Below are 11083 nucleotides of genomic sequence, written 5' to 3'. Positions count from 1 at the left end.
AATGGCCAGTAGTGTAGATAAATGTTCTGATGGGCAGGATGAGTAGCAGTGTACAACCGTTTGTCAATGACACTGTGGTGAACGGAAAAGTGTCGTCGTTGAGAGACTGCAGGATACAGGATGACTTACACAAAATTTCTATTTGTTTTAAATGTAGAAAAACGTAAGGTAATGCAGATGAATAGGAAAACCAATCATCTAGTGCTCGTATATTACTGGTGAGGTGCTTCACACAGTCACGTCGAATAAATATCTAGGCGCAGTGTTGCAAAGCTATAGGGAATGGAACGAGCGCCTTAGGCCAGCAGTAGTGAAGACGAATAGACGACTTCGATTTATGTGAAGAATTTTAGGAAAGCGTAGCTCATCTATAAAGAAGTGCAAGTATATAACACTAGTGCTAACTATTCTCGAGTAGTGCTAGAGTGCTTCGGATCCCCATCAGGTCAGATTAAAGGAAGACATCGAAATATGCAGAAGCGTGCTGCTAGTTTTCTTACCGACGGACTGGATCAAAATGAGATAGTTACAGAAATGCTCCGTGAACTCTGGCAGGAATTCCTGGAGGGAAACTGACATTCTTTTTGCAAAACACTGTCGAGGAAATTTAGAGAACTGTCATTTGTAGCCACCAACGTACGTTCCGCGTAAGGACCACAAAGACAAGAAAAATTGGGACTCGTACGGAATCATAGTAAGAGTCGTTTTTCGCTCGCTCCATCTGCGAGCGGAACAGAAAAGGGAATCTATTTTAGTGGTACAAAGTAACCTTCACCATGCATTGTATGATTGCTGGCGAAGTACGTTTGTGGATGTGGATAGTTGGATGTTTCCGGATGACGCGACAAGCTGTGCTGGAACGTCGTACACTATGTAGAGAGTGTTCTGAGAGGCATACTGAAGTGGAAAATTCTGCTGTGGTTACGAAAGAATGAGATGAAATCTGGTCACGGATGCCGAGAGGAAATGTTATGAAAGCTATAAAAAACCCAATAAAGCCAGGCTGCACTGCGTGCGCATTGATCAAGGGCGTCCCCCGCTGGATTTATTGGTGGCTGGAGGAGGGGGAGGAGGTCTTGTACGTCTGTAAGACTAACTTCATCTATAATGCAAATGAAATACGGGTCGGCTACAGTGACGGGGGATGATCCTATCTAGACGTGACGCGCCTTTCAATGTTACGCATCTTCCTCTCTGCAGGCACCTCCGTAACCGAGGGCGCTAACGAATGCATGGTCGGTCGCACTCTGCTCTACGGTAGACTGTTCGCATCCTTATGGTGGTAGAACTCACTATTTGGCCGGAATAGAGAGGAGAAGTGATGGCGTACATTTTATGATCGACAAATTTTAAGCCGATGTGCTGGACTAAATTAAATTAAATTAAATTTGTCCCATACTAGTGTAAGGCAAACACCAGCACACCACATTAGATTAGATTAGATTAGATTAATACTAGTTCCATGGATCATGAATACGATATTTCGTAATGATGTGGAACGAGTCGAATTTTCCAATACATGACATAATTAGGTTAATTTAACAACATACTTAAGTTAATATAACAACTTTATTTTTTTGTGTTTTTTGTTTTTCTTTATTTTTTATTTTATTTTTTTTATTTTTTTATTTTTTTTCTTAATTTATATCTAAAAATTCCTCTATGGAGTAGAAGGAGTTGTCATTCAGAAATTCTTTTAATTCCTTCTTAAATACTTGTTGGTTATCTGTCAGACTTTTGATACTATTTGGTAAGTGACCAAAGACTTTAGTGCCAGTATAATTCACCCGTTTCTGTGCCAAAGTTAGATTTAATCTTGAATAGTGAAGATCGTCCTTTCTCCTAGTATTGTAGTTATGCACACTGCTATTACTTTTGAATTGGGTTTAGTTGTTAATAACAAATTTCATAAGAGAGTATATATACTGAGAAGCTACTGTGAATATCCCTAGATCCTTAAATAAATGTCTGCAGGATGATCTTGGGTGGACTCCAGCTATTATTCTGATTACACGCTTTTGTGCAATAAATACTTTATTCCTCAGTGATGAATTACCACAAAATATGATGCCATATGAAAGCAATGAGTGAAAATAGGCGTAGTAAGCTAATTTACTAATATGTTTATCACCAAAATTTGCAATGACCCTTATTGCATAAGAAGCTGAACTCAAACGTTTCAGCAGATCATCAATGTGTTTCTTCCAATTTAATCTCTCATCAATGGACATACCTAAAAATCTGGAATATTCTACCTTAGCTATATGCTTCTGATTAAGGTCTATATTTATTAATGGCGTCATACCATTCACTGTACGGAACCGTATGTACTGTGTCTTATCAAAATTCAGTGAGAGTCTGTTTACAAGGAACCACTTAGTAATTTTCTGAAAGACAGTATTGACAATTTCATCAGTTAATTCTTGTTTCTCAGGTGTGATTACTATACTTGTATCATCAGCGAAGAGAACTAACTTTGCCTCTTCATGAATATAGAATGGCAAGTCATTAATATATAATAAGAACAACAAAGGACCCAAGACTGACCCTTGTGGAACCCCATTCTTGATAGTTCCCCAGTTTGAGGAATGTGCTGATCTTTGCATGTTACGAGAACTACTTATTTCAACTTTCTGCACTCTTCCAGTTAGGTACGAACTAAACCATTTGTGCACTGTCCCACTCATGCCACAATACTTGAGCTTGTCTAGCAGAATTTCATGATTTACACAATCAAAAGCCTTTGAGAGATCACAAAAAATCCCAATGGGTGGTGTTCGGTTATTCAGATCATTCAAAATTTGACTGGTGAAAGCATATATGGCATTTTCTGTTGAAAAACCTTTCTGGAAACCAAACTGACATTTTGTTAGTACTTCATTTTTACAGATATGTGAAGCTACTCTTGAATACATTACTTTCTCAAAAATTTTGGATAAAGCTGTTAGAAGGGAGATTGGACGGTAATTGTTGACATCAGATCTATCCCCCTTTTTATGCAAAGGTATAACAATAGCATATTTCAGTCTATCAGGAAAAATGCCCTGTTCCAGAGAGCTATTACACAGGTGGCTGAGAATCTTACTTATCTGTTGAGAACAAGCTTTTAGTATTTTGCTGGAAATGCCATCAATTCCATGTGAGTTTTTGCTTTTAAGCAAGTTTATTATTTTCCTAATTTCAGAGGGAGAAGGGGGTGAGATTTCAGGTGTATCAAATTGCATAGGTATGGCCTCTTCCATTAACAGCCTAGCATCTTCTAATGAACACCTGGATCCTACTATATCCACAACATTTAGAAAATGATTATTAAAAATATTTTCAACTTCTGACTTTTTGTTCGTAAAGTTTTCATTCAATTTGATGGTAATACTGTCTTCCTCTGCTCTTGGTTGACCTGTTTCTCTTTTAATAATATTCCAAATTGTTTTAATTTTATTATCAGAGTTGCTGATTTCAGACATGATACACATACTCCTGGATTTTTTAATAACTTTTCTTAATATAACACAGTAGTTTTTATAATTTTTGATAGTTTCTGGGTCACTACTCTTTCTTGCTGTCAGATACATTTCCCTTTTCCGGTTACAAGATATTTTTATACCCTTAGTAAGCCATGGTTTGTTACAAGGTTTCTTACGAGTATATTTAACTATTTTCTTGGGGAAGCAGTTTTCAAATGCATTTACAAAAATGTCATGAAATAAATTATATTTTAAATTGGCATCAGGTTCACGGTACACTTCATCCCAGTCTAACTGCTGTAGGCTTTCCCTGAAATTTGCAATTGTTAAATTGTTGACTGAACGTACTACTTTGGAGGACTGTTTAGTATTGCTGAATGGAGCTATGTCATATATTGTAACTAGCTGTGCACCATGATCAGAAAGACCATTCTCAACAGGCTGAGCATTTATCTGGTTAAACTTGTCTTGGTCTATAAAGAAGTTATCTATCAGTGAGCTGCTATCCTTTACCACCCGAGTAGGAAAATCAATAACGGGTGTCAAATTGAAAGAACCGAGTAATACTTCAAGGTCATTTTTCCTATTACCCTCTTTCAGAGAATCTACATTGAAGTCCCCACAAATAATAATTTGCTTCCCCCTGTCTGACAGATAGCACAACAAGGAGTCCAAATTTTTCAGAAATAGATGAAAATTTCCTGATGGGGACCTATATACAGTTACAATTATAAATGTGCCTTTATTTAATTTAAGCTCACAGGCACATGCTTCTATATGTTTCTCTACACAAAACTTTTTTGTTTCTATACTTTTTGCACAATGATAACTTTTGACATATATGGCAACTCCTCCTTTCTCCATATTTTCTCTCATTACATGTGCAGAGAGCTTATAACCACTTACATTTACCTTATCCATATCAGTAACAATGTGATGCTCAGACAGGCATAGTATATCTATTTCATTCTCAGCTTTTAAATCTTCCAAACAAACCAGAAGCTCATCTACTTTATTCTTTAAACTCCCAATATTTTGATGAAATATACTTACATTATTTTTAGTTAGACTTTTATGAGAACCTTTCCTTATTCTAACATTTGTACTCTCCTGTCTGAGTTTCTCATTGTGCTTAGGCCTAGTTCCTGTACCAGTGGTCACATGGTGTTCAGAGAGGCAGATTATGTCAATTGGGTTGGGTGACTAATTCATCAATGCAATTACCTAGGACTGAGATACAACTTGGTGGAGATAAAATTTCTGGTGATTGGTGAAAATTTATAATTGATAGCTGTGATTGGTGATCCAATGTGCTAGAATTGTGCTGTTTAATTTCTTTCCTAAACTGAAGATTTGTTTCAATCCTAACCTCTCGTAGAACTTGACATCTTTCTGTCTTACCTATCCTAAAAAAGGTGCTGCTCCAACACCTGCAACCACTGGTATTTTACCATTCATGGCAGTGCCTCCCCCCCTTAAATTTCCTGCTATTACCCCAGCCAGTTTCCCCTTCCCTTTCCTGTTGAGATGTAGGCCGTGCCTGGTATAGTCCCACCTACTGAGATAATCAACAGGAACCACACCAATATGAGCCCCCGCACCCGACCCAAGCAGCCGTTCCAACTCCAAATTAACTCTCCCAACAGAAGAGTTCAAATGAGGCCGGTCATGGCGTCTCAGGACAGATACAAATTCAACATTGGTGTGTCTCGATGCCGACGCAATCTTTACCAGGTCACACTCTATACTGTACCCAGGATCTCTGTCGATGCTGTTCCCTGGCCCTCCCACAATAACCACGGTGTCTTCCCTGGTAAATCCTTTACAGAGTGAACCTAAATCCTCTGTCACCTGATCCAGACTAGCACTTGGTTTGAAAAAAATTGTGACCTGGTATTCTGGTCCTAATTCCTCCTGCAGAAGTTGGCCTACACCTCTGGCATGAGAACTGCCTAACAACAAAACTTTCTTCCTTTTCGATGACTTTCCTACATTCTTTTTCAATTTCCTATTGAAAGTTTTTTGTGTCCTGTCTACACCTACCTCTACTTGAGGCTCATCAGTTTCTAACTGAAGCAACAGGTCAAACTTATTTTTGACATTCACCACAAAACTGTCAGACTTAGTTCTAGGCCTGTTCCTTCTGCTACCTGTTGCCACTTCCCACCTCTCTTTGCCCTTCTCCCTCCTTAACCTGTCCAGATCTTCCCTAGCCTGATCTAGCTCAGCCTGAAGGGCAGCAATTTTCCCTTCCTGTTCCACTATCTTCCTATCTCTCTGCTACCCCATCGGATAAACGTCCCGGAAGAGCTCACGTTTCTGCACTGATCACATGTCGCGGTAATAATGTGTTTACACACACACACACACACACACACACACACACACTCCGTGCGGGATTAGCCCAGCGGTCTCAGGCGCTGCAGTTATGGACTGTGCGGCTGGTCCCCGCGGAAGTTCGAGTCCTCCCTCGGGCATTGGTGTGTGTGTTTGTCCTTAGGATAATTTAGGTTAAGTAGTGTGTAAGCTTAGGGACTGATGACCTTAGTAGTTAAGTCCCGTCCCATAAGATTTCAAACACATTTGAACACACACACACACACACACACACACACACACACACACACACACGAGTCTGTCTGTGTGTTCGACGTCGCCAAAGCACATCGCCGCAGTAAGTTTACGCTGTTATCCCCCCAGCGAAAATCGTCGTTAATAGAATTGAGTACAACGTTGCGTGGCTGTTGAGAACACAGCATAGGAATAAATAAATGCTGCTTATGAATTTAAATGTAAATATCAGGTGACACTAGTTGCTAGGAAGTTTTGTGAGGGTGTGCAGCTTGCCCCTGATCTTTAATTTGCTAAAGATGTCATTAAACTAGTTAGTATTGTAATATAACGTGGATGGATGGATGAACGAGTGTTGAATGATGCATCTTTTAAGATGAATAAATGTTAGATATACGGGCCGATTCATCTTAGTTGTTCACTTCAGATATTTCCGTAACATTTTAATACATTGTAATACTGTTTTCACCTGGATGAATTCTGAGGGAGTCCTTTCTAAACGTAGTATAGTGTCTTTTCGTAGCTGTATTAATTACAGAGACGCTGTTATTAACTTCACTCCTCAAGTTGATCTATAATAATTTCTGCTGCTAGTATCGTAATTCAACAACGTTTCACTCACAAAAAGCGATAGCTAGTGTCGGAGTAATTACAATATTCAAAAGATAAGATTTATCTTTTTATCGTGTAGGGATGCTAATATAAAATGAAAACAGAGGAATTGTACTTTCGTTCTGTCTGTGTCATTCACATGAGTCGTGTGCTGGTTAGTTTAAACGATATAATGTTTTTCACAAATCAAGATAAACTAAATATGCAATTTCTTTACGGAGAATACAGAAGGAACGCTAAAAGAACAGTTGAGTTGTAGGTACAAACGTATTACGAGAGATGTGTCCACAGAGGGCAGCTGTTGTTTATAACGCACATGATAGCTCCAAAGAAATTGTGAGTGCCTCTGGAATAAACCGTCCCACCCGTCGTTCGCATTTCACATGCGTATATCTTCCATCCTTACGATATATCAGTTTACCAGCAAATTAGCCTGGTGGTTGCGGACAGTTCATGGACTTTCGATGCTCCGTTCTGATGAGACATCATCCTTCCTTCAAAGAATCCTCTTTACCGGCGAAGCTACCTTTACAAATCACGGAAATCTGAATGTAAGAAATATGAGAAATATGTATTATTAGACCACTGGGATTCCACGCTGCCTGAGGCAAGTTGAACATCAGAGGCAGTGGGCCGGCCGCGGTGGCCGTGCGGTTCTAAGCGCTGCAGTCCGGAACCGCGGGACTGCTACGGTCGCAGGTTCGAATCCTGCCTTGAGCATGGATGTGTGTGATGTCCTTAGGTTAGTTAGGTTTAAGTAGTTCTGAGTTCTAGGGGACTGATGACCTCAGATGTTAAGTCCCATAGTGCTTAGAGCCATTTGAACCATTTTTTAGAGGCAGTGGAGTGCGAGCGTTACGTTCAGGATCGGTCATTACTTTGAACACCGTATAATCGAATTTTGTAATAATTAAAGTTTTGGAAAGTATCCCGCCACCACTAATTAATTTTGAAAAATGAAAACTTTTGTTACAAAATAAATATACTTTCAAGATACATACATCCATGTGTAATAAGCCGGTTCCGAAAATAACATTCTTGGAAAACAAACTGTACACAGTGTTCTGTCAGTGTATTTTCAGCAGACGTAATTAAAATATCCAAACATTCATTATTAATATAGTTATTTATTTTTTCTGTTTTTTTATGTTTTAAATTGTTATTTTACGTTTTGCATTACTTTTTTTAGTTTACCATTTCACACAATGTATTTCGTTAACTGAAATTAATATGAAATTTATTATTATGATACAAAATGATTACAATAATGATAATCTGTAAATAAATGTTTATAACATAACGTTTTCTTACACCAAACACATAAAACGACAAACATTGCTTATATAATATGCACGCCAGAGAACTCAGCAGGATTTCAAATTTTCTCTGGTGATTCTCTAAACATCCTGTTTGTAACAGGCATATTTCAGTGCATTGATTAGCCTTGGCGATAAGAATTGATAATATATTAGTGATTGCTGCATAATTATATTGCTCCTCAAGTGGAGACTGATATACTAATTCAAGAGAACTAGATCTGAAAATTTCCTCACAAAGTTCTTCCAACATCTCACTACCGTACGTATGCCATCGGGTCCTTCAGGATCACCAGATGTCCTAGGGTATGATGGTCAAAACGGTTTTCTCACACTGTCAGCCCTAAGAACGTAACAACAATACAGATTTTTCTCCGTAATTGATAAAGAAAACATCTCAAGTACCTGTGATTGCAGGCTTTCTCGGCGTATTCCAACGATGAAATCTTTTCGGTTTCAAGCCTGACGATGATGGGTAAGAACCTCATCTAAACGTTGCGACAACGCGACGTCACCAGTCGGTAGAACACCCGAGAAGATTTCATCATCTCAAATACGTTATGATCTGGTCAGACGTTTGTTTATCAGATTTCTATGCGGTCGCAAGGGTATTTGGGTTTTCAAAAAGAGATTCTCGAATTCTCGGTCCAAACTCACCATTTGTTTATTTAAACTATGGAAAGGTGGGTGGTCATTGTGAGAAAACTGTCTTTACTATCGTACCCGAGGGCAAGGAACTTGTTCATTCGTTGATACCAGGCACAGGTACAGGCGTGGTACGTATATGGCTTTCGACGATGGAAGAGCCTTGTGAGAAGATTTTTAGATCTACTTCTGTTGAATGATTTTGATGACAATCTCCACTTGAGAAATAAAGCTGCAGTCACTAGCACATAATCAATTGTTTCCCCCACGGCTTACCAATGTATTGAAATATGCCTGATACAAATCAGGATGTTTAGAGGATCACCGGCGACAATTTTTTTATATTGTGTTCTGTCGAGCATATTATGTGAAGAAATTTCGTTCATTTTATGTGCATGGTGTTAAAAAACATTATGCTTCAAGCATTTATTTACAGATTACCATTAATGCAATGATTTTCTTTCGTAAATATTAGTTGCTTGTTGTTTTAAATTAACGAAATACATCTATACGAAACGATAACCTAAAAACAAGAAAATGAATGTAAACAGTAAAACTACAATTTAAAACATAAAGCAACTATAAATATAATAAATATCTAGAATAATTGTGCACACGTTATGTACAGCTTATTTTCCAAAACCGGTATTTCAGAAACCAGCTTTACTGCACATGGATGAATGTAGCTTTAATTTGTAACAACAGTTTACGTTTTTCAAAATTAATTAATGGTGACAGGATATTTCGCAAAATTACAAATTATTGCAAAATTCAAGTATACAGTTTTCAAAAATGTTAATTACCCACCAACTTTTATATGAGAAACATAATTTATATTTCATCATTTCGAAGACATTCTCTTCGAACCTAATATGCCAAATTACCTTTGGGATGTGTTTTACACCTCAAAAATGAAACTGGACACAAACAAAAAAATACGTATTGCATTATTTTGCCCCCTCTACACATCCACCAGGTTTCATCACTATCGTTTACTGACAGTAGGGAATGTTCCCTAGTCAGTGATACGCAGTCGTCGAAACGATCGAACAGTAACATCGTGTAAACTGCGTTCCAAATGAATGTAAGCCCGACTCGTCATTATATTCTAGCTTGGCGCGTACTCCGCCGTCTATGCAAATATTAGTCCCCCTTTGAGCGAGTTTAGAGTATATCTAGTTGTTCTGAGGCATTGATACCTCGTTAAAATTCATGATCTATGAGTGTGTGTGCTAAATTTATTCCGTCATATTTTACTTTAAAATCAATGTATCCTTTTCCCATCGCCAGGTGCGAACAGTTTTACATGGTGCTGATGTCTTCGTTTCTCTACTCAATAAGTTTGATAATTTCCTCAGTAAGTGTTCAGATAAATGTTGTATGTATGTGTGTTGCAAAAAGCGATGTCCCTCATTCCCATGGTCCCAGCGATAATGATTATTATCTTATGTACAGGACACTAAACCATTTATTACAAGTAGGGTACAGTACTTAAATAGCTGATAGAATTGGATTCTGAAAGTCTTGAGAGTATACGTATTATAATGATATCAACAATATAAGAAATTATTCAATTTACAGTGCGTTTAAAAGACTGTCTCATATTCCGGCAGGAAGTGAGACTGGTCAAAACTAGAAGTGAAGTTCATAGAATTATATGTACTGAAAGTAATAAATATTGAGATTTGGACCGTATTGCTCAGGACGAGTAACATGTAATACAGTATTTACAGACGGGGCAGGATTCACAGGTGAATATGCACCTGTTGACAGCTGCAAATCCTCGAGCAGTTATGGAAGTGAGGCATCAGCATCGCTTCTGCATGCAACGTTTAATGGATGATGAACTGGTCGAAGAGCTCCGGTAGGGGTGTAATAAAAAGACTGCGTTATTCACCGAGAAGAAGTGCTGAAGGATGTGTCAGAATTCATGGAAACCACATGCAGTGTGTCTACTTCTACGTAACAGACAAATGCAAATGACTGGCACAAGTCTCAACAGCTATTTGTTTTCGGGCATCTCATCACAGGAACTTTTCTCCTACTTTTGATCTTTATTATCTTATGAATGGATATGTGACACTTTTTTTAAAACATCCTGTATAACTCTCCCAAACAATAATGCTATGAGCTACCATGGAGCAATCCTTTTAGGTGGCAAAGTTCCATTCCTTCGCACCCAACAAGCATCGCTCTCTCGCAAAGAGAAGTTGTCATATTTGCCCTGAGCCCCTCGTTGTCAGACTTTTTCCCCGCAGTTCCGCGACAGTTTAACACCGCTGGCTTGTGCCACCTTTGCCTGCGATGTCTTACTGGCAGGGTAGACATTTGCTGCTGTGGGGTAATCAGCTATTTTGGAAAAGGGGACAAATGAACCCATCGATGTGGAAGGACTCGGGATATTTTCCGCCAAGCAGTGTAATAGTTCATCAGTAAAATGGTGGATATACTTAAATATTAAAATAGTTCGAGTGT

This window comes from Schistocerca piceifrons, chromosome 3 (genome assembly GCF_021461385.2).
Source record: "Schistocerca piceifrons isolate TAMUIC-IGC-003096 chromosome 3, iqSchPice1.1, whole genome shotgun sequence".
Classification (NCBI taxonomy): domain Eukaryota; kingdom Metazoa; phylum Arthropoda; class Insecta; order Orthoptera; family Acrididae; genus Schistocerca; species Schistocerca piceifrons.
This window is presented reverse-complemented; position numbering follows the sequence as displayed.